This window comes from Triturus cristatus, chromosome 3_2, assembly GCF_964204655.1.
Source record: "Triturus cristatus chromosome 3_2, aTriCri1.1, whole genome shotgun sequence".
Classification (NCBI taxonomy): domain Eukaryota; kingdom Metazoa; phylum Chordata; class Amphibia; order Caudata; family Salamandridae; genus Triturus; species Triturus cristatus.
In genome coordinates, this window is record NC_140584.1 from 57,203,864 (window position 1) to 57,224,982 (window position 21,119).

The following is a 21,119-nucleotide window of genomic DNA, read 5'->3' on the forward strand; positions in this document are numbered from 1 at the left end:
TTATCTAACAGAGACATAGGACACTCTGTTGGGCGTAGAAGATCAGATTTATTAGCTGCAGCTAAGTACAGTTGTCCTAGAAGTACACTCGGTATGTTCTCAGGAGACTGCCACTTCACTCAGTGGCGCGCAATCTTTTATGCTACATGGATGATATACAGATTAACCAAGAACACTCCCAACCTATACATAAAGAGCCAATAAGAAGAGTTACAAAACAAAGCTTTACCAATGAAAAGGACTTGAGAAATAAGATATCGAGTAACCCGAAGAAACCTCTCCTCCAACTGTGTTTGTCACCCCTCCCCACAGGTTGATTCATTAACGTCTCCGCAACTGACTTGCAGGTGGCGAGATACATTTGTGTGCTTTTGGAGGACAGTTGTGAAACGAGAGAATACGAGCAGAGAACGGTGAAGGCCAGAAGATAAGATAAAGTCAGGAAAGAATGGTGCGAACCAACAGATAGTTGAGACAGGGATTAGTCAAACCAGACTGGGATTAGTGGACTCGGCCAGTCCCTGACACGAGTTCGTAAACAGAGGCAGAAGGCTATTTTGACATGATGCCGCAGGAAAAGCAGAAAAGACCTCGTTCGACGTTCTGCCTGAGTGAGGGCAACACAAAATGGCGGCGGAACACAAAATGGCGGCTCGATACGATCGAGGTCGAAAATCGAGTTTCCTCAACACCACATGATTAAAATAAATAGTCAAGTGATAACTACTGAGGGTAAATTCTTGGCAGTTAGTGAGCAGCCAAAATTAGGAATCTTCTGCCAGACAATGGATTTGAAAGAAGGTAACAGGACAAAGTTCCTCATCTGAAGAAAAAAAGGCCCTTCTGGCCCCACCTTATGAACTACCCTATGACATCAAGTGTCTTCAGTTTCATTCTTTTTGTTAAATTTCATGATTGTGTTTCACGAAATATCGTCTTTATTTTTCATGATATGCCAAACTAGGAGATAGGAATGACCACGGCAGACTTGCGCCTGGCCAAATCAAAGGTCTGGTGCTAGCCCTGTGAAAAGTGCTAATTAACAAATGAGCCAGGCCACTGTCTTCTCTCCTTGTACTTTGAACAGTGTTATAACCAGTGCTTAATTTGTAGAAGATTAAGTGCTGGTCCACAAAAATGACTGTCAGTGGGCCCCACCTACAACCACCAACTCAAATTTAGGAGTATCCAACAGCCACAACAGCCATTCCAAATATTTTCTGCAGTTTATATTCAGAGGAAGGCACACACTGCTCCAGTGCATCTTTAACGTTGTAGCCATTGTTGCAGCTGAGTGGAACAATTTTAACAAAAACAGAGATAACCCTTCCCCCCAGCCAGCCCCCCTCCTTTTACTTCTCCCATTGAAGCATCGTTCACCCAGTTAACAAGAACTCAGAACAGACTAGGCTATGAAGCTAAGTGTGGAAGCAAAGTGGTGGACCCCTCCTTCTGGCAGTATTCTCAGTTCTCAGAACAGAACCGTTGGTGATAGTGCATTGTAGCCTAGATTTGGGGGCTTTGCGAGAGGTCCGTGTCCTCTGACCTCGGAGTTGGAGACATGGGGGTTTCCCTCCAAGAGTCCCTTCCAAGCCATTGAGGCACTCTGAGAGGTTCGGCGGGCCCTGAGGTCTAGGCGATCCATGCGTTCTCTGGGGGGTGCCAGCAGGTGAGGTAGATACTGCTCTTTGATCGTTGCGCCCTCTCTGGGAGCATGTATGTCGCCTGTGGGAGCCCCCGGGTTTGGCTGTTTGTGATGATGTCTGGGTGCCCGGTGGAGGGGCACTCGCCTGCGGACGAATCGGACATTCCTCAGTTATCCAGGTCCATGCTGCCTCCAGGTTATCAAAGAAGTGGGTCTTGTTTTGGAATATCACTCTGAGGCGGGCCAGGAAGAGGAGTCTGTACGGCAAATTGAGGGCTAGCCGTTTCCGTTTTACGAAGTAGCAGGATCTTCTTTGTACTTGTACTTCCTTAGTAAAGCCTGGGAAAATCATTACTTTGGCTCCCTGAAAGGACAAAGCAGGTTGGGTGCGAGCTGCCTGTAGGATAGCGTCCCAATCTCTGAAGTGTAGGAACCCGTCAATGATTGGGCGTTATGGGGCTCCCAGTTGCGGCCTGGGCATGAGGGCTCAGTGGGCACCTTCCACAGCAAACTATGCTGAGAGCGTACCAGACGCAAAATTAACAATTGATAGACAGAATGCAGAACAATGTCATACATTCACCCCAGTACAGAGATCTGGGCCTAAATCCATCGTTCTTTTGCTCACCATGCCATTCCAGTTTGAACCCAGCCATATGCAAATCAGTCTTGACCCTGTGCCTCATGGGAACAGACCAGCCCGAACTGCCAGGCCAGGTCCGTCCTGGACTGGAAACAAGCATCCTAGGACCGGTTTCGGGCTTTCAGCCCTCATCAGCGAGGATAGCTACACTCCAGTGGCATGGAGAGCACGGGACTCACGTCTGGGCGTACCCGTCCCACTCGGGATGACAGATGCAAAAAGAACAATTGATGGACAGAATGCAGAACAATGTCATACATTCACCCCAGTACAGAGATCTGGGCCTAAATCCATTGTTTTTTTTGCTTGCCATTCCAGTTTGCACCCAACCATATGCAAATCAGTCTTGACCCTGCGCCCAATGGGAAGAGTCCAGCTCGAACTGCCAGGTCAGGTCCTCACTGGACTGGAAACAAGTATCCTTGGACCGGTTTGGGCTTTTAGCCCTCATCAGCTGAAGAGGGGAAAAACCCCGAAACCGGTGCTAGGATGCTTATTTCCGGTCCAGGGAGGACCTGGCTTAGCAGTTCGGGCTGGACTGTTCCCATGAGGCACAGGGTCAAGACTGATTTGCATGTGGCCAGGGCTAAACTGGGGTGGCATGGTGAGCAAAAGAATGATGATTTAACCCAGATCTCTTGAATGGGGGTGAATGTTTTGATTTGTTCTGCATTCCGTCCAGCAATTGTGTGTCTTTTGCTTTCTCGCCCTAAGTGCGCCGGTTATGCCCAGACGTGGGTCCCAGGCTCACTGTGCCACTGGATTCAAGCTATCCTGGCTGAAGATGGGTGAAACACTGAAACCGGTCCTAGGATGCTTGATTCCGGTCCAGGGAGGACCTGGCTTAGCAGTTCGGGCTGGACTGTTCCCATGAGGCACAGGGTCAAGACTGATTTGCATATGGCCAGGTCTAAACTGGGGTGGCATGGTGAGCAAAAGAATGATTGATTTAACCCAGAACTCTTGACTGGGGGTGAATGTTTTGATTTGTTCTGCATTACGTCCATCAATTGTGAGTCTTTTGAGAGCGTACCAGACGGCATCCAAGATTTGAGCCAGTCTTCGACAAAGTTGGCCACCTGCGCCGGTTCTTCTTCCTCAGGGACTCCCACAAGGCAGAGATTATTCTTTCACAAGCAATTTTCGACATCTTCTGTGCGCCTATGGAGGTAATTTGTGTGGGATAATAACTGTTTGACCTGCTCCTTTAGTTGTAGTACGTCATCCTCAGCCTCAGACAGTCGGGATTCGGCCTCCTTCTGATTGAGTGGTCATAGCCGGTACAGTCGCCCCATGGCTGGGGCCACCAGTAGAATATTGATCCATGCAGGTCTGGGATGGCGGCGGTTTGCTCCCTTATCCTTCACCATGGCAGAGCTGTAGCGAGGGAAACAGTGTAAGTCATAACGTTTGTCTATCGCCAGGATCGCACTTCCTTCATTGTCTACAGTGATGTGTTAGAGTTTTCAGCTCCTGCTCTTTGTGGCGTATACCCAGGCACATTTAGTTATACTTGTATTAGTTCTCACAGGGTTTTCCAGGGTTGCATTAATCAGAATGGGGCCCAGAGAAGTCGTACTCTGGGGATGTTCGTGGGGGCCTATCAGAGTATTTTGGTGTGCGCTGATCTGCAGTGATCAGCGCAACTGTCTCGTTTCAATAGCTGCCCTTTAGTTGTGTCTGCAGTGTAGGTATTAATGCAGCCTGGCCTGAGTGGGAACTGGCTCAGATCGTCCATCTGGTCTTTTGATGGCTCAAAACTGGAAGTCTATCTCTGCCGGACAGTAGAGGTCTGGTCACAGAGCCCAACAGTGCTCTGGCATGCTCCCTCAGGGCCACTTCACGGTCCAAGCTGGGGTATCATCACCAAGAAAGATCTGGAGCCCCACATGACCAAAGGGCCTGGGCGCACAGCCCACCGACACACTGTCTCGCTCTCCCAGGGCCCCAAAGTCTTAATGAAGTTGCCGCCCAACATTGATTTCAGTGTCACCACCGCAGGGACTAGGAGATCCGCACCTCACTCGGGGTCCAGCAGCAGCATCACGGCCACATATGCTGGAGTGCAGGTGATGCAGTGGAGTTTACCAGCTCTATACATACATACACACAACACTCATTTGGGCCCATATATATTCATACATTCAATGAGCTAGCAAATGTCTGTTGGTCATCAATTTTGATTTACCTTAGAGACCTTTTATACCAATATTCTTACCAACCCTGCCTCCTAAGTAAATGTACATGTTGAAAGATCTAGTAGTAGATTAGAATAGGGAGGAAACGATAATAGTAAGAAAAATACATTAACCTTATGCAAAGAACCACAGACTCAGTAGGAGTTTTAAAGGTTTTATCTGAATTAATCATTTTGTGAGTCAAATCAAAGTACACATAAACACATTAAGATTCTCTATCAGGAAAAGTAGTTCAGTTAGTTTATAATTCAATTCACATGAATTAATCTCATTTGATGACAATACCTGAGGAGAGAAAAGAACAGAGAGCAAAATACGAAGCACAACCCCACGGAACTATATTTATCTAGAATGGTGTGAGGACCCCGACATCAGAGTGTCAAGGATTCAGGACAGGTTCAGGACCGGGAAGGTGACCTCTTCTAATGTAACGCCAGCGTTACACCCCTCTCTGGTGCTACTCTCTCCGGCTCGGGCTCATCTGGACCCCTTCCTAGATGTGCCTCCTCAGTTGTTCCGCGATCTTTCCCTAGTGTTGGATTCTTCAATCAGATTTCAGCAAAATCGGGCAGCATCTCAGCATAGCATCGGCATCAAGTGGGTCAAGTGTGTCTAACTAACTAGAACTTACCTCTGTTATACCAATTCAAATGTATGATCCACCCCCAAATGTTTCAATTCCATGTACACCCCTCAATTTGATTGGGCTAGGCAATGGGGTGAGGACATCACACCATACTAAGTGCAATACTCTTCTTTGGTTCTATTGTCTAAATTCCTTGCCCCTTAATTTTAATACCCACAAGCTTTATTCCCACAAGCATTTCATATGTGGATTGATAAATCTGTAATACAATGTTTCGGGTTCTTCCTCTCGTAGGGTCAGGAGTTGATCTTCCACTGTCCTTGCTGAGCACATGGATTGGCAGCCATTCAATGATTTTCATTAGGTTCAGAACAAGGAGGTTGCGCACATGCGTAGTTGACAAAAAGGATAAGGACATCGGTCACTCTCCAAGGCCCAAATGAGAGCTATTAATAAAGTCAGAGAAGAACATGTTTGAATACAAAATTAAATGAATTCACTGTATACCACTTACTTCTACTCTAACCTCACTTACTTAGTATTCCTTTTGCATTAATGGCTTAGTAAAACTTGCATAGGTTAGTTTCAGCACAGCATGTGCGTTAATGCGAGGTTTTCGAGTAGCCATGTTAAAAGCTATTGCGCAGCTGCAAAGATTTCCCACCAAGCTAAAGAAGACGTCAAACTATGTAGATGTAGTAGACGCATGTGCAGAAGAGTTCCCGCATTTTTGGTGGCCATTTTAAGGACACTTGAGTTATTCATTAGTGAAGCACATAGAAAAGCTTCCCCCAGATACAATATGTAAAATGTAATGCAACATTAGTACTCACAAACAGGTTAGTTATAATGTTACAGGTTATTTGAGAGGATTGCATACGAGCAAGTTTCTTTTTATGCGAAACCTTGCTCCATCACAGGGCCCCAAAAGGCAAGGCAAGCTACCTGTGCGGGTCGTGGGCTCATTGTATTGGGGTCCCTAGGTCCACCCACGTGACGTAATGCCTTCTTGTTTAGCTCCCAGATGGGACCCCTCCATCTTGGGGTTCACACGGCTGTAGGAAGACCCAGTCGTCACCTGTCCCAGCAGCCGCACTGCCGAGTCGCAGGCCGAGTGTGCTGTCTTTGCCAGGGGAGGGTAGGGGCGCGAGAGAGGTGGCCCCAAGCCGTAGGGCACCAGTGCTCCAGAAAACGCTCCCGCACCTCAAGCCGGCCGTGATCCAACAGGGAGGAGGCCCAAAGTCTTGCCTTATCCGTCAATCAGACCCACATTTTCACATACTTAGCCAACGTGTCAGTTCTTTGCTCCGTACCTTGTTTAGTCATAGAGTGTAGGGGGCCCGTTGGTCTTCACTCGGGCACTGCTGTCATGTCGCCTCTCACCTCTGCAGGCCTTCGACCAGTTCAGGGAGGAGCGGCCACCTTCACCCCAGTGCACCTCATGCAAGAATTTGTCACCTGTGGTTCTCCTTTGGCGCAGCTGAAGTCAAGTGGCCGCACTGTCAGTCTGGGACCAGCCGAAGCGCCCACACAGCCTAATTCACTGCACAGGGCCCACACAGCTGCAGGAGGGGGCAGCCGCCAATGCTCTGTCTCGTCGGTCACAGCCTGACTGCGGCTACCACCCTTCCTCACAGAGGGTGAAGGAAGTAGGAGGGCCGCCGGCACAATGTCAGCAGGCTCCACCCAGCACTTCACTGGTTGTGCTCATTGCCCCTGGCCGGGCCCATCTCTTACTGCACAGAAGCTGCCATCTTGGCTGGTCATAGGATGGGTCTGCGGTGTTCTGCCTCTCCCGTGTGGTCTTCAGTGCATACAGTGTCTCCAGCGAAGGATGTCCGCCCAGCAGGGGCCTCCTTCAGCTCCCAACGAGGCACAACTGCACTCCGTGGCCCATGGCCCACAATCTTTACTGACCCATGCTACTCTACTGCCATCTTGCCGCAGCCCTGTCACTGATGCAGGCCGGAGTTACAGGCATCTGTATCTCAACTCAGTGCGCCCCATGGGCTTGGGCGCACTGCTGTTCTGGTCACCAATCCATGCGAGATACCTCAAAGAGGTTTCTGGTTCTGGAGGAGCACAAGGATGTGAGCGGATGACGGAGGGGTCCGGAGCACTCTTAGAGTGTGGCCACCATCTTGACGCTCGAAGCCACACCCCCAAATTGTGGCAAGGTTAGCATATTTTGGGCTAAGTTAACGTGGTGAACCCCTAACATTTGCATATTAGTAATTATTTGTTATACTCTGCCAAGTATGTAATAATTTTCCACTTCAATAGCACTCACTTTATAGTGATCAGAGGTCAGAAGAGGCTTTGCTGGGATTGGAACTTGTGACTGGTCCAGTATAATCTTTTCAGGAGTGACCTGTTACCCCACTGAGCTAGCCTGTCTGCTTTTAGGAGATGGTAGTAGTTTTCAAGAAGATACAAATGCTGTGAAGAGCTTTAGAATTCCTTTACATTTGGACTTGTCAGGGCTAAAAAGCAAATGTTCTTACTGATTACTTCTTAAGCTTCCTTTCAGCAGGTGTAATGCTTTACTTTGCAAACGATATAGTTTCTCATTTGTATATTAGGTTTTGGGATCCACAGATACTAAATGTATGAAATAACATGTCAGTGTTTAGTGAAGCAAAGCGCTGTTTTCAATTTTTGCTTTTCTTCAATTTTAGATGATGCATTTATTGCATGTCTGCCCCTAGGAAAGTCTTGTGAGTATAATTTATAATGTCAGTGTGACCTGGCATATTGCTCTCTTTTATAGCAAATGGACATTACTTTGTCCCCACTGTTTTTTTATTCCCACGATAACCAAAATCTGTGAAATAAATTGTAACGTCATTTGGGTTCAAACCACTGATTAATAAGCCTCCCTTGCTTGATGATTTAGAAACAGAGTCCTCAAACAGCAGACAAAGTACAACAAAGAAACCAGAGATCTGATTAGAATGTGAAATGTTTGCTGCACTTTCATTGTCTCGGGTTCTTCTGCTAATTGTCAGGTCTCCAAACCCTGGCAGCAAACTGCAGCTGCTGGGCCTGACAACCATGGAGAAGAGAAAGCTTTTGGGTAGAGCAGTGGGGAGAGGTTGGTGGAGCGAGCGGCAGCAGTGGTGGGGAGGGGACAAGACAGAGCAGCACAGAGTAGGATTGGTACAAGAAGCACACAAGGGAGACAGCTGGAAACACATGGGTTCTCATGAAGCGCTTAAACATAAAAAGTAGTCCCCTGAAAAACAGCAGAAGAAGCATAGAAGCCAGACATTCAAAGAGATGGTAAAGAGACTATGCTCCGTGGGAAAGACAAACATACACAACATGGACACATTGAAACAAGGAACACCATCAAATACAAAACAAGCATATAAGAGTGACAGTAAAGCCAACCAATGTTAAGCAGTAGGCAGGCTGCAAGATCCCGTATGTTCTTGGTAAACCCACAATAGCTTTTTTACAACCTGCTTGCACTGTTGGCATACTCCGCCTAACAAGGCCATTGATCATTACATTTTATAACTGTTATTTTGATGATCATATTTTTCCTCACTGTATACCTTTATACATTCTTCACACTTCCTAAGCAACATCTTAATCGCCATCTCTTTCCTGGTAATACAACCAAGATTTTACTTGCAGATGATTTTAATGCAAATCTAGGGGGTCAGTGTAATTTTGCCTTACATTACTTTATTTATTTATTTTTATTTGAAAAGTTTTATATAGCGCAAACGTGACCCTTGCGGGTATCAGTGCGCTTTACAAGTAAATGAGACAAAGACATACAAATAAATAAACGTAGTAAATGTACATACAGGATAAGCTAACAGTGAGCTCATGAAACAGAATTCTTATGATCTTTTCAATAAATTAGTTCATAAGTAAAAGTTTTACCTTTTTCTTTAAGGAGGTAGTGGAGGGGATCAATCTTATTTCAGTGGGGAGAGAGTTCCAGATTTTGGGGGCGATGCCAGAGAAAGCTCTGTTGTAGGTTTTCTTCCTGACGAAACGCTGTGGCTTTAGCAGTAGGGTGCTCTTGCTTCTAGAGGATCTTGAGCCTCCCGACAATTCAAGCTTATTGGCAAGATAACTTGGGGCGTTGAAGTGCAGAGCTTTGTGTATCATAAATGCAATTTGTAGTTGAATTCATAAGGGAGCCAGTTAAGGGCTTTCAGGTCAGAGGAGATGTGATTGTACCTTTTTAGATCTCGGCTAGGCAGCGCATGCGCTGTCTCGTCGAGAGATGCTGTATACAGTATAGTGGGGAAAGCTCCGCCCACTTTCAGCATGGCTTTGTGATTGGCCACAATCGTAAATGCTGCATGCTGATTGGTTTTTGTAAAGTTAATCCTGCCTCCTGAGGGCCATGTCGTCATTATTGTCCTTCCACAGCTATCGGCCCCTTTACCTTTAAAACCATTTTGTTTCCCTGCCTTCTCCCATTCCATCCCACAGTCCGTGACTTCTCAGGCCAGCAGCACCCCTCCACCCCCTCCCGTTTGTGCCTTTTTAACGCTCACATTTCCGTTTAAAATGCAATAGGTCTCGCGTAAATACGAGTCCTATTGCATTTGAAATGCTTGCTTGGTGTGGGATTGGTGGGTGAATTAGCACTCCTTTTTCGTTGCAGCGCATGCGCTGCTTGTTTTATTCATTGCAGATTCGGGATGCTGGCCTACTTTGTCAAGCTGGTTGCATGACCGTCTCTGTGTTTTCATTAGGTTGGGTTACTTTTACACCTCGTAGTCATTTAGGGTTTCCCAACTGCCCCCCCCCCGCATTGTAGTGGTGAAGAGGGTGCGATATTTGGTAAGGAACTTTGTTTTCTGGTTGCCATGCTCCTACATAAATCTGTGTGCACGCTACGGTGGCGGCACTGCATGCAAAACAAGCAGTTTGACCATTTCATCCCGAGAGTATGTTAAATGGCATAACTATGCAAGGGTCCTTGTAAGGTACGATATGTGCACATCGCCGATCACCACCGTTATTTGCTGGTCCTGTTACTGCCACCACCACGAGCTACAGGGCCGAGCATGGTTTATCAATAGCACCCCTTCAAAGCTTTTCTAAAGCCAGTGCACTCTCTGTCACCATCAAGGCGCCAGATCCCCAACCCCTAGTAGAGTTGCAAAAAAGTTTTAATCCCTACAAACGTTTGCTGTGTGATCGGTTGTAGGAATTGCTGCCTGACTGTAGTAGAGGACTGTTCAGCATAATGGATTAGATCTAATTGTATAATTTATGTATTTGTTCCTCTGTTCAGTTGCATTGCTCTATGCACCGTGAAATTTCAAACTACATATTGTAAACATCACCGACACTACCAGTATGCTTAATGTAATGTTTAGTGAAATTCCAGATGTTACATATACCTATTAGAAACCAGGCGGTACAGAGTATACTGCATTTTGAAGTACTTTAAAATAATTTCTAAATGTTTTTTAGATGTGTAATGTCTTCCGCATTGAGGTGTCAGTGGTTAAAAGTTGATCTTTTTGTCTTTTAAGTCTGCCTCTAGCCGCTTTCCACAGAGCAGCTGATTAAGAGTGGTTCCAGCGCGGGAATGAATCTCTTGTTACTGTTTGCATCCTTCTCTGGACCCGTAGTCCTTGCCAGCAAGCAGCAGATGCTGTAGTTACATAGCAAACAAAAGGAGCCTTGGAGTGGATCGTGTCCTTGAGCCTTAAAAAGGGGCTCTGACATGACCGTGAAGCCAGCGGCATTTCTGCTCATGCGTTGTGCTAGTGTCCACCGCATAACTTAGAAACGGGTCTCTGACATAACCATGAAGCCAGCGGCCTTTCTGCTCATGCGTTGTGCTAGTGTCCACCGCATAACTTAGAAAGGGGGCTCTGACATGATTGTGAAGCCAGCGGCCTTTCTGCCGATGCGTTGTTCTAGTGTCCACCGCATAACTTAGAAAGGGGGCTCTGACATGACCGCGAAGCCAGCGGCCTTTCTGCCAATGCGTTGTGCTAGTGTCCACCGTATAACTTTGAAAGGGGGCTCTGACATGACCGCGAAGCCAGGTGCCTTTCTGTCATTGCATTGTGCTAGTGTCCACCGCATAACTTAGAAAGGGGGCTCTGGCATGACCGCGAAGCCAGCGGCCTTTCTGCCGATGCATTGTAGTGTCCACCACGTAACAAAAAGAAAAGAAGTTTGTGTGAGAGGATCTTTACTGCAGTGGTTCTTGACCTTTTGTCTGGGGTCCGCAAAACCCACTCGGGGTACGCAAATGCTTAGAAAATTAAACAATGACTGATTAATACTGCATATCACTAACGAAGCAAAATTGAAACCGGTAAAACATTTTGTAAATGTAAAAGCATTCAAAATTGGAGGCAAAAAAATAAGTTAGTATTCTCAGATTGATTTATGGGGGTGCATCAAACAGAATATAGTATGGACAGTGAGTGGCCTCAATTGATTATAGATGAGTGCAAACCTTTGCATTGAAATTACATTTTTTTTGTATAAAATGTTTGAGAATGCAATATTTTATCATTTGTTTCTCTTTTATGAATGCTTGCTTCGTTGTTTTTTGATTTGTGGTGCAGATCCTTGACAATGCTTATGCAGAGGTCCCCGTTTTCTAGTAATGACTTAGTGGGGATCCTTGGATTCCAATAAAGATTCGGTGGAGCTTCTTGGGTTCTAGTAATCATCAAGTCTAGGTCCACAGAAGTCAGAAGGTTAAGAACCACTTTGTTACTGTATCTTCACAGAAGATAGATGGTTTGCTGAAGATGACTTAAAATGACTACTGTTAGGACTCAAATAGTTCAGCCACTGTCTAAGTCAGGGTTGTGGATCAGCGAATTTGTGTGATGCTGCAGGTGCGATTCACATAACCTCTGACAACTGAGCTACACACAGGACTTCAGGCACCGGGTCTATTGTCATTACTTTAAGGCATGTGCCTTAAAAACGTAACCCACTCTCAAATGTGTAAGCACACAGATTGGGCCAGACATTTTATGGTATCAAGATGTCCCCTAAGTGGATGACTAGTATGACAAGGACCTGGGAAAACGAAGTGACGTAAGGTGCATGTGAGGAGTTATATCCACTAGAAAAGGAGATTTTGTTAGCCGTGTAACTCTCGTTCCCATGGGTCGCCTACTCTGAGGGCTGTCCCATAGATTGTCTCTGCTCAGACAATGGTAATTCCCTTGCATTGTGTGTGCTCAATGACAGTTTGTGTATATAGTCTTTCTGCTAAGGACCTATCCCATAAACTTGTCTACACTCAATTGCAGACCGTTCCTTTGGCACTGTGTGTTCAGTGACTGTTCATTCCTATGATGTATCTTCTCTGTTGAGGGCTGTCCCATAGATTGTCTGTGCGCAGTGGATGGTCACGGTCTTGCACTGTGTGCACTCCGTGATGGTTTGCTCCCATGATTTGTCTACTCTGTCGAAGACAGTGTCTTAAACTTTCTGTGGTCAGTGAACTGTCATTCGCTTGGCACTCTGTGCTTGATGTCTGTTCGGTCTCATGGTCTGGCTGCTCTCAGTTGAAGGCTTGCACGTGTTACACTAGTATATATGGGTAGAGTGTCTCTGGGGTAGAGGAAACTAGCTGTGGGTGGCAAGGTGTCTAGTGTTGTGATTCATTGGCACAAGGGGGTTGGTTGTTGTGTCGCGTGTCTTGTGTCCACCGCTACCGCTGGGGGCCTAGCCGGACAATGATGACTCGGGACACAGAGCGTAGTGGTGTAGTCCGCCGCCGCAGCCTTACTGGCGTACGTGCGTGCGCGACTCTTCTTTTATTAACACCCATCACGTGACCTGACGCGTATGCCTCAGCGTATCGCGTCAGTGTCACGACATTACATTCCTCCCCAACACACAAAAAACTAAACATTCAAAGACATATCATTATACTCCGGACTTCGAAAGACTGTCCACTCTGATATTGGCCCCACCTTAACATATGCCACCTTATCGACCCCAAATCAAAACAATCTTACTTGACGTAGTCCTTAAGGCGACGAGAGGGCTCGGGGTGCTGTCGCAAGTTGTAGCGAGACTCCCCACTGTCCGGCACTACATCTGAACTTCTGCCCACACAGTCATTGTTGGCATTTCCATCACCGATGGCCGGGGCATCCGGTTCACTTTGCGGTGACACATCTCGCTGGTGGCCGAGCCACCTTGAGTCAGCATCCTGAGACTGGGGATCAGCTCCTCCAATAGCTGTGTCCATGGACTCAGTTTGCTCTGGCGACCTCTCCACGCTCCGAGGGCGGCCCTGGTGCACCCCCTGATGCAAGCTTCCTGTTCCGAAGGAGGGCTGAATCTTCTTGAAATATGAAATATTCCGGGTTACCTTTTCCCCTCTTCGCCTCACAGTGACGCAGGTACCCTTGACCTCTTCCACCGTCCATGGTTCCGTTTCGAACGGCAGTCTGAACTTGCTGCCAGGTGTGCGATTCTTGATAAGTACCACGTCACCTGGTACCATGTCCGGCACCACCGCTCGGCATCGGGTATCGGCATGCGCATAGGCTCCTCGGCGCCGGGTGTCAATGGCACTGTCGTCGGGGGCTCCAGGTCGCCACCCTGGATGATGTGGTATAGTGTCCGTGACCACCCTTCCCATCAGCAGGTGAGCGGGGGCAGCTCCAGTGGTAGAGTGGGGCGTCTGTCGATAGCTTCGGAGGAAGGTAAAGATAGCGAGCTCTACAGACTGGCTTTTGTCATGAGCAATGCGTATTACCTTGTTGAGGGTCCTCATGAAGCGTTCGGCCTCCCCATTTGCTTGAGGCCAGCGAGGCGTGATTCGCCGATGACGAATACCCAAAGCCTGCAGATACGCCGCAAACTCTTGGCTCTGGAAGGGGGACCCATTGTCCGTTCTGATTTCCTTCACCAGTCCATGGGTAGCCATTATCTTCTCTAGTTTTGGAATCACCTCACTGGCGCTTAAGGCCGCCAGTATTTCTACTTCGGGATACTTTGAGTGGTCATCAATGGCGACTAGAGTGTGCCTTCCGTCCGGTAGGCTGCCAAAATCCACGCTTATCTGGGACCAAGGTATTCTTGGACGAGGTTCCATCACAATGGGGGCAGGCCTGGGTGCTTCCCCGGTGACCTGGCAGGCGTGACAGGCCCGAACCGTGGCTTCTACTAGGTCGTCCATGAGGGGAATCCAGACCTTAGTGCGCAGTCTCAACTTGGTTTTCACCATGCCTTGATGGCCGACATGGGCTAGGTCCACCATTCTTTGAGTTAATGACGTCGGGATGACCAGTCTATGCCCCCTCAGCAGACATCCAGTGTCATCCTCAGTCAGCTCCTCCCTGACATGGTAAAGGCTGTCCATTATCTGTTTTGCCACGGGCGTCAGGCTCTTCCACTCTTCTCTAGCTCTGTTCCAGTTGTTGTTCTGGACGGCTTGCTTAGCTCTTTGCAGACATTCATCCTGACTGGTGGCACGTAGCAGGCTGGCCATGGACACCGGTATGGGACACGACCGAGCGGTGACACATCGTACATACTCCTCAGTTTCCGCCGCTTCCTCCATTTCTTGCGGAGTGGCCTTACGAGGGTGACGAGAGAGGTAGTCCGCTGGATTCCGTGCCCCAGGCTGGTATTCTATATTGCAGTTGTAATTTTGCAACTGGAGCATCCACTTCTCGATTCTCGGTGGTGGTTTCGTGGATGTACCCGAGAAGAGGGCCACCAGGGGCTTGTGGTCAGTAGCCACTACAAATGGTTTTCCGTATACATATAAGTGGAAATGTCGACAGCCCCAATGAATTGCAATTGCCTCTTTTTCTATCTGGGAATACCTTTGTTCCGTCTCGGTGAGTGACCTGCTGGCGAAAGCCACTGGAGTCCATTCCTCTTGACTCGTCTTTCTTTGCAGAAGGACCGCGCCCAGTCCAACCGGACCGGCATTCACGGCGATTAGCGTGAGCTTGGCAGGGTCAAAGAAGGCGAGCGTGGTTGCTTCTGAAAGCGCATTTTTGATTTCTTCGAAGGCCCGAGCCTGCTCGCTGCCCCACGTCCACGGGGTGGACTCTTTTGTCAGTTCTCTCAGAGGCGCTGTTAGGTTGGCCAAGTCTTTGATGAATCTACCACAATAGTTTACCATTCCTAAAAAGCTTCGAACTTCAGTGATGTTTGTGGGTGCAGCCGCCTCTTTAATGTCCTTCACTTTCTCCGGATCCGGGTTGACTCCCTCCGCCGAGAATGTGTACCCAAAAAACTGCAGCTTATCGCACAGGAACTCGCACTTTTCTCGATGCAGCGTGAGACCCGCTCGTTGTGTTCTGCGATCGTCGTGGCGTGTACCATAATGTCATCACTGACATTAATTGCCCCCGGAATTCCCGCGATGAGCTCCTGGATCACGTTTTGGAACACCTCAGCAGCACTCGATACTCCAAAACTCAACCGGGTGTACCGTCTTAGCCCAACGTGTGTTGAAAACGTGGTAATGTTCCGGGACGCTTCATCCAGTACCAGTTGGTGGTACCTTGATCGAAGATCCAACTTCGAGAACCACCTGGCACCCGCCATCTCTCCAATGAGATCGTCGATGGTGGGGGTGATGTGGCGCTCCCTCTTGATGGCGACGTTGGGGAGTCGCATGTCAACGCATATCCTGACTGCGCCAGGTTGCTTGGGCTTCCTTGCTACTACTATGGGAGACACCCACGGGGTAGGTCCAGATACCTTTTCGATTATTCCGGCCGCCTCCAGCTTCTTCAGTTCAGCCTCCACCAATGGTCTGAGATGGAATGCTATCCGCCGGTGTCGCAAGGCTATTGGCTGAACGGTGTGATCTATGTGTAAGTGGATTTCTTTGCCCCGGAACTTGCCTATTCCTTGGAACACCTCTTCAAATTCCTCCAGGATATGGTGCATGGACTCTTGGTGCACTCCGAATGCGAAAGTCACTACTCCGAGGTCTTCAGCGGCTCGGCAGCCTAGGAGCATGCCTTGCCCATCTTCCGTGACGTAGATGTTTGATGTGATCGACCGTGTTCCATGAGATATCGTGGTTTTGAACTTCCCACACACCTTTAGCGGTTCCTCCTGTCCATACGCAAACACCGTTATTGTTGAGGGGTGTAACACGGGCTTCGGGTGCATGGAGCTGTGCAGTGCGGCAGCCATGATGTTGATGCTGGCCCCCGTATCCACCACTCCTGGTGATCTCTTGCGATCCTACCTGGACGTTGCACTGCGGGAGCTGTCGCGCCTTGCGCATTGCATTGCCTATCATGTGTATCCTGTGTACCACTTTCTCTTCTTCGCCATCGTCATCCATGTCACTGGCCACGAGTTCTCCTTCATCCACGGCGTTCACTGTTTGGCGGGGTTTGCGGAATCTTTTCGACCGACACACCTTCTCGAAGTGGTTGAAGCGACCGCACCCCAGACACTTCTTCCCTCGTGCGGGACATTCCGCCACGGCATGTGGTGGTCCCCCGCAGTATCCGCATGACTTCGGCTGTTCCGGAGCGGCAGCTCCCGCCCCCTTTTTGGGCCACCTCTGTTACGGCCTGACTGCTACCGCGTTGACTGGCTCCACCTTCACCGGTGCCTGCAGGGCAGCTTCCATGTGCGCGGCGCACGCTTTCGACAGCTCCTTCGTCCGACCCATCGTTAGTATCTCCGCCAGAGGTTTACCAGATTCTTCCAATATTCGCTCCCTCAGTTTGGCTGACGCACACCCCTGTATTATCTGTCCTCTTATCTCTTCTGTCTCATCTCGGAAGCCACAGGTGGTTGCTAGGTTCTTGAGGCGGGCATGGAACTTGTCTAGCGATTCCTCGGGGAGCTGGCGCGCCTGGCGGAATATGAATCGCTCATAATCGCGGTTCGCCATTGGTTCGAAGTGTTCATTTAACGCGGCTATCAGTGTTGTGTGAGTTTTAGGGGTATTTTCCACGAGCGTCTTGACTATATTGTGAATGTCCTTCCCCCCGATATGAATGATCATTGCGCGCTTTTGGTCCTTGTGGACCTTCGTGGCTTCAAAGAAGATCCGTAATCTGTCTTCCCAATCCTTACATCGGGCTGCCACTGACGGGGGCCCCTCTACTGTGAACAGCTCAATTGGGGGGATGTTTGTCATGTTGCGCGTGTGCCGCCTGCGCTAGGCGAGACCTGTAGCTGAAATGGGTGTAGTGTCTTGCAGTGTCCCTCTCCCCTGTGGCAGGCTGACGCCTCTTGATGTCTAATAGTGGGACCACTCCCGGGCTTGTAGGGCTGTGCAGTCACTTGGGGGCCTTCTGTAGGGCTGTGCAGTCACTTGGGGGCCTTGAGCAGCTGTCCCACAGCACTTCACTGTGCTCCAACTAGGGAAATCCCTCCACCAAGCATGCAAAACGCTGGGCTCATTACTCACGGTGCTGAGAGCTCCCAGAGTACACCGCCCACAGCCTGCGTGTGACAGCGCTCCCGGCCGGCTTCAGGGGGGGCCGACCACGTGGCAGGTAGCGCGCCTAGGGTGAATCACGGAGGCACAGTGCAGCGATCCCGTCTTCACCGGGCCACAAACGCGTGGTGCGCGCTCCAGACTCCGCACGTGGTCACGCGCGACCGCCGCTCCAGGGGCACAACGCGGTCTTCTACTTCCCTGCGGGGGCACGAGCACCGCGAGCGGAGCTCGCTACACGGCCGCCACACCCGCGCGAGGCACAACAGCGAGGGCACGCCCACCCTCGTCGCCACTTTGTTGTGTTGCGTGTCTTGTGTCCACCGCTACCGCTGGGGGCCTAGCCGGACAATGATGACTCGGGACACAGAGCGTAGTGGTGTAGTCCGCCGCCGCAGCCTTACTGGCGTACGTGCGTGCGCGACTCTTCTTTTATTAACACCCATCACGTGACCTGACGCGTACGCCTCAGCGTATCGCGTCAGTGTCACGACATTACAGTTGGTGATGAGGAATTGCGGGACTGATGGCGGAGGAGAGTCTAGAAGAGCTCTTTTGGTAGGCCTATTGCCAGTGAGTTGCATCTCTGAGTGTGGCGGATGAGGGAATGTTGCCTTCCTGAGGGTTAACTGCACTGACATCTTGTCAGCCACTGGTGGTGAGTGGCTCTAGCTTTCTGCACTGCTATCCAGGCAGGGGTCATGTGGAGCGTTCCCTGTAGAGATGTGGCTACTTGCACCTGAATCGGACAATCTCAAACAGAAAGACATGGCTGTCTGGGCTCCAATGTGGTGCCTTTGGCATTCAGTATCTCCACGAGTGGGACATGGGTTGAAGTGTGGTATTGCTGCTCAGTGCACCTGTGCTGCGTGTGGATGAAAACCCGCCATCCGGGCAGGGGCCGTATTATAGGGTCTGATCCAACTGCAGCATTCCTGGTGCCTGTGGCTGGTTCCCAGTAGGACGGATGCCTGCATGCCTCGAGTCAAGCAGATAGTACCCCTTCCCTCTGTATCCCATGTTCACATGCAGGCTTTACGTTTTCTGTGTCAGCTGTTATCTCATGTTAGTTTTGGCTGCTGTTTTTTAGTGATCATGTGTCTAACTCCACATATGACGTGCATGTTTTACGCAGAGATTTTTTTTCCGTATTGTTCCACCATTCACATTTCCATTCGTACTCCCACAAATCGTTAAAAAAATTTAAAGTGCACAAATTGTGTGCTAACCAGTACAAGCACCACAACTAAAATGTACTAGCCAGTCCAATTGTTGACCCTTTGTCCCTCCCCGATCACTATGTTATGAAGCTGTAATAGGGTTGGTTGGCACTATATTGGTTAATTTGAACATTCTTTTTCAAAAGTGTAATGTTTTGTTTTTGGTAACGTCTCTTATGTTTGCATCCTAGAGATCTATCATGACTGACTTGCCGGAAAAGGAGTCAGAAGCGGGCTCTCGAGCAGGATCCCCCCATTAACAATCTGGACAATAAGAAAATAAACATGGAAAAAGGACTAACAGACCCCAAAAGTGGAGGGTAACATTTCAGAAAGACGGAAGTTGGGACAGGGAGATCTCTGGGGCTGTCGAGAAATGAAAATTTGAACTCTTCGGTGAAGGCAGAGGTACTGACTGGAGATAAACCTGTGGACATGACGAGTTCAAAAAAGTAAGTTTATTGTTCCAGACTACTTTTCCAGCCTCTATAATACTGTGCCCAGACCGTTGGCTCTGTGTGACTAACAGCTTATCCTTGTCCCTTCTATATGTGGGGTGTCCAAGAGAGATGGGCCCATTTTGAATATAAGGTGAAGGAAATGATGGGTTTAAAGATGGAGAACAGGAATTGAATGCTGGCAAAATGTTAGCTCATTTTTCAACCCATAGTGTGTCAAGCTGTGGCTGGATTAGCTTCCGGTGATTGAAAAGAAAATTAAAATAGTGTACTGTTCATCAAGTGGCACCACATGCACACTTGGGACGACCCAGTACTGGGAAGATATGATATGTAACTGTTTAAGCCCAACTTGTATACGTGTTACACCTTAGGATACCTTTTTTAGGTCAGACTTGACTTTGCATCTGTCTGTAGACCTATAGTTAACAATTCTTTTAAAATATAAATAGTGGGTGGGGTGGGCTTAGACTCTGCCGAGGGTAGTACTTTTCACTCCTCTCGCGACGTTGGCAGTTTAGTGTATTGTTCATCCATCTTCAAAGTGCTTGCATTTCCAAGTACGAGGAACTATTTTACATCTAAAAAAGGCAATCCTCAGTTCTTTCTCATAGATGCATTTGATACAGAACATAAAAAAGTATCTGCATTTCTTTTTAATATTTTTATAGACATCAATACGGACACCGTTACCCACCTCCACAGCATTTGAGTGTGCTTTAAAAACCGACCGGTTTGGTTTGGAAGTTTACTTACACAGGATCAAGCAATCGATGAAGTGGAAATAAGTGATTAGACCCCGGGGTCCATGTTGCACTAGTGCCACTTGGGTGCAGCATGTCTGTGCTTACGCTTTCTGTGTTCCGGGGGAAATCTTCATGCTTCTGCTGCTCTTCTATAATACAGATTATGCCAGTCACATGTAGGAACAATGCGATTTCAAGGGTGTGTTCCCTCATTTGCATGGTGACTTGAGCCTATGCCAATGAGGGAACACTTTGGCCTTGCGTCACGCTGTATTGAACACGGGCGCACACTCAAAAGGAGCAAATTTGGTGGTGCATTCACTGTGCACCACCAAGAGGTGGGGCAGGGAGTGCCGCTGAACGGTGGGGTTCCATGGCCACCCCCAGGCGTCGCCCTGCAGTTGGGTATAATCACTTAAAGCATTCACCTGCAGTGGGATCTTGTTGCATTCTGCAATCGGATGAGTGAACCGGCTGCTTCAAATGGCAGATCCACCTTTCACTAATATGCCAACAGGGCAATGCATGCACTTGCTTTTTAGGTCGAGCCTGGGCAGCGCATGCGATGCTTTGCAAGCCATGCTGTTTTGGAGTATTGAATAGAAGCCCTGCCCACTCTCCGCCCATATTTGTCATTCGCTTGTGTCGTCATCCTTCATAAATGCAGGCTTCTGATTCGTTAATAGGCTTATCTGAAAGAAACACGTAGTGATAGATTCTTTACCTTAGAATTTCCCCAGGCATCAGACTGGATCCGGAAAGTTTTCGTCAGCAGTACCCCTGCGCTTCGGTAGGTGGCGTCATGCGGCTCCGCGTCCGTCGTGGTCACCGGGATGACGTCACGGGCGCTATTTGGACGCCGCCCCCACGTGCGCTGACGTCAGTTCTTTCTTTTTCCGCGCCAGCAAGCGCAGATCCGGGAAGAGCTAGTACCCATAGTAATTTTTTCACTGACTTTTTGAGGCTTTTTGTCTCCATTTTTAGGTCTCGCCTAGCATTGCTGCACACATGCGCATCTCGCTCAGCGAGATTTAATGCAGATGAGTACTTTTAGAAAATGGCTTTAAGCCCCGCCCCTCATTTCCATTGGCTGGCGTCACCGTTTATGCTAAACGGCGGCCAGCCATTGGAAATGAGCTTTCTGGGTTGCCTCCCTTTGACTTTTTGGGACGGCCCACCCGGACTAGCTCGCCTGCTTTCCTTCTGTCGTAAGCGAT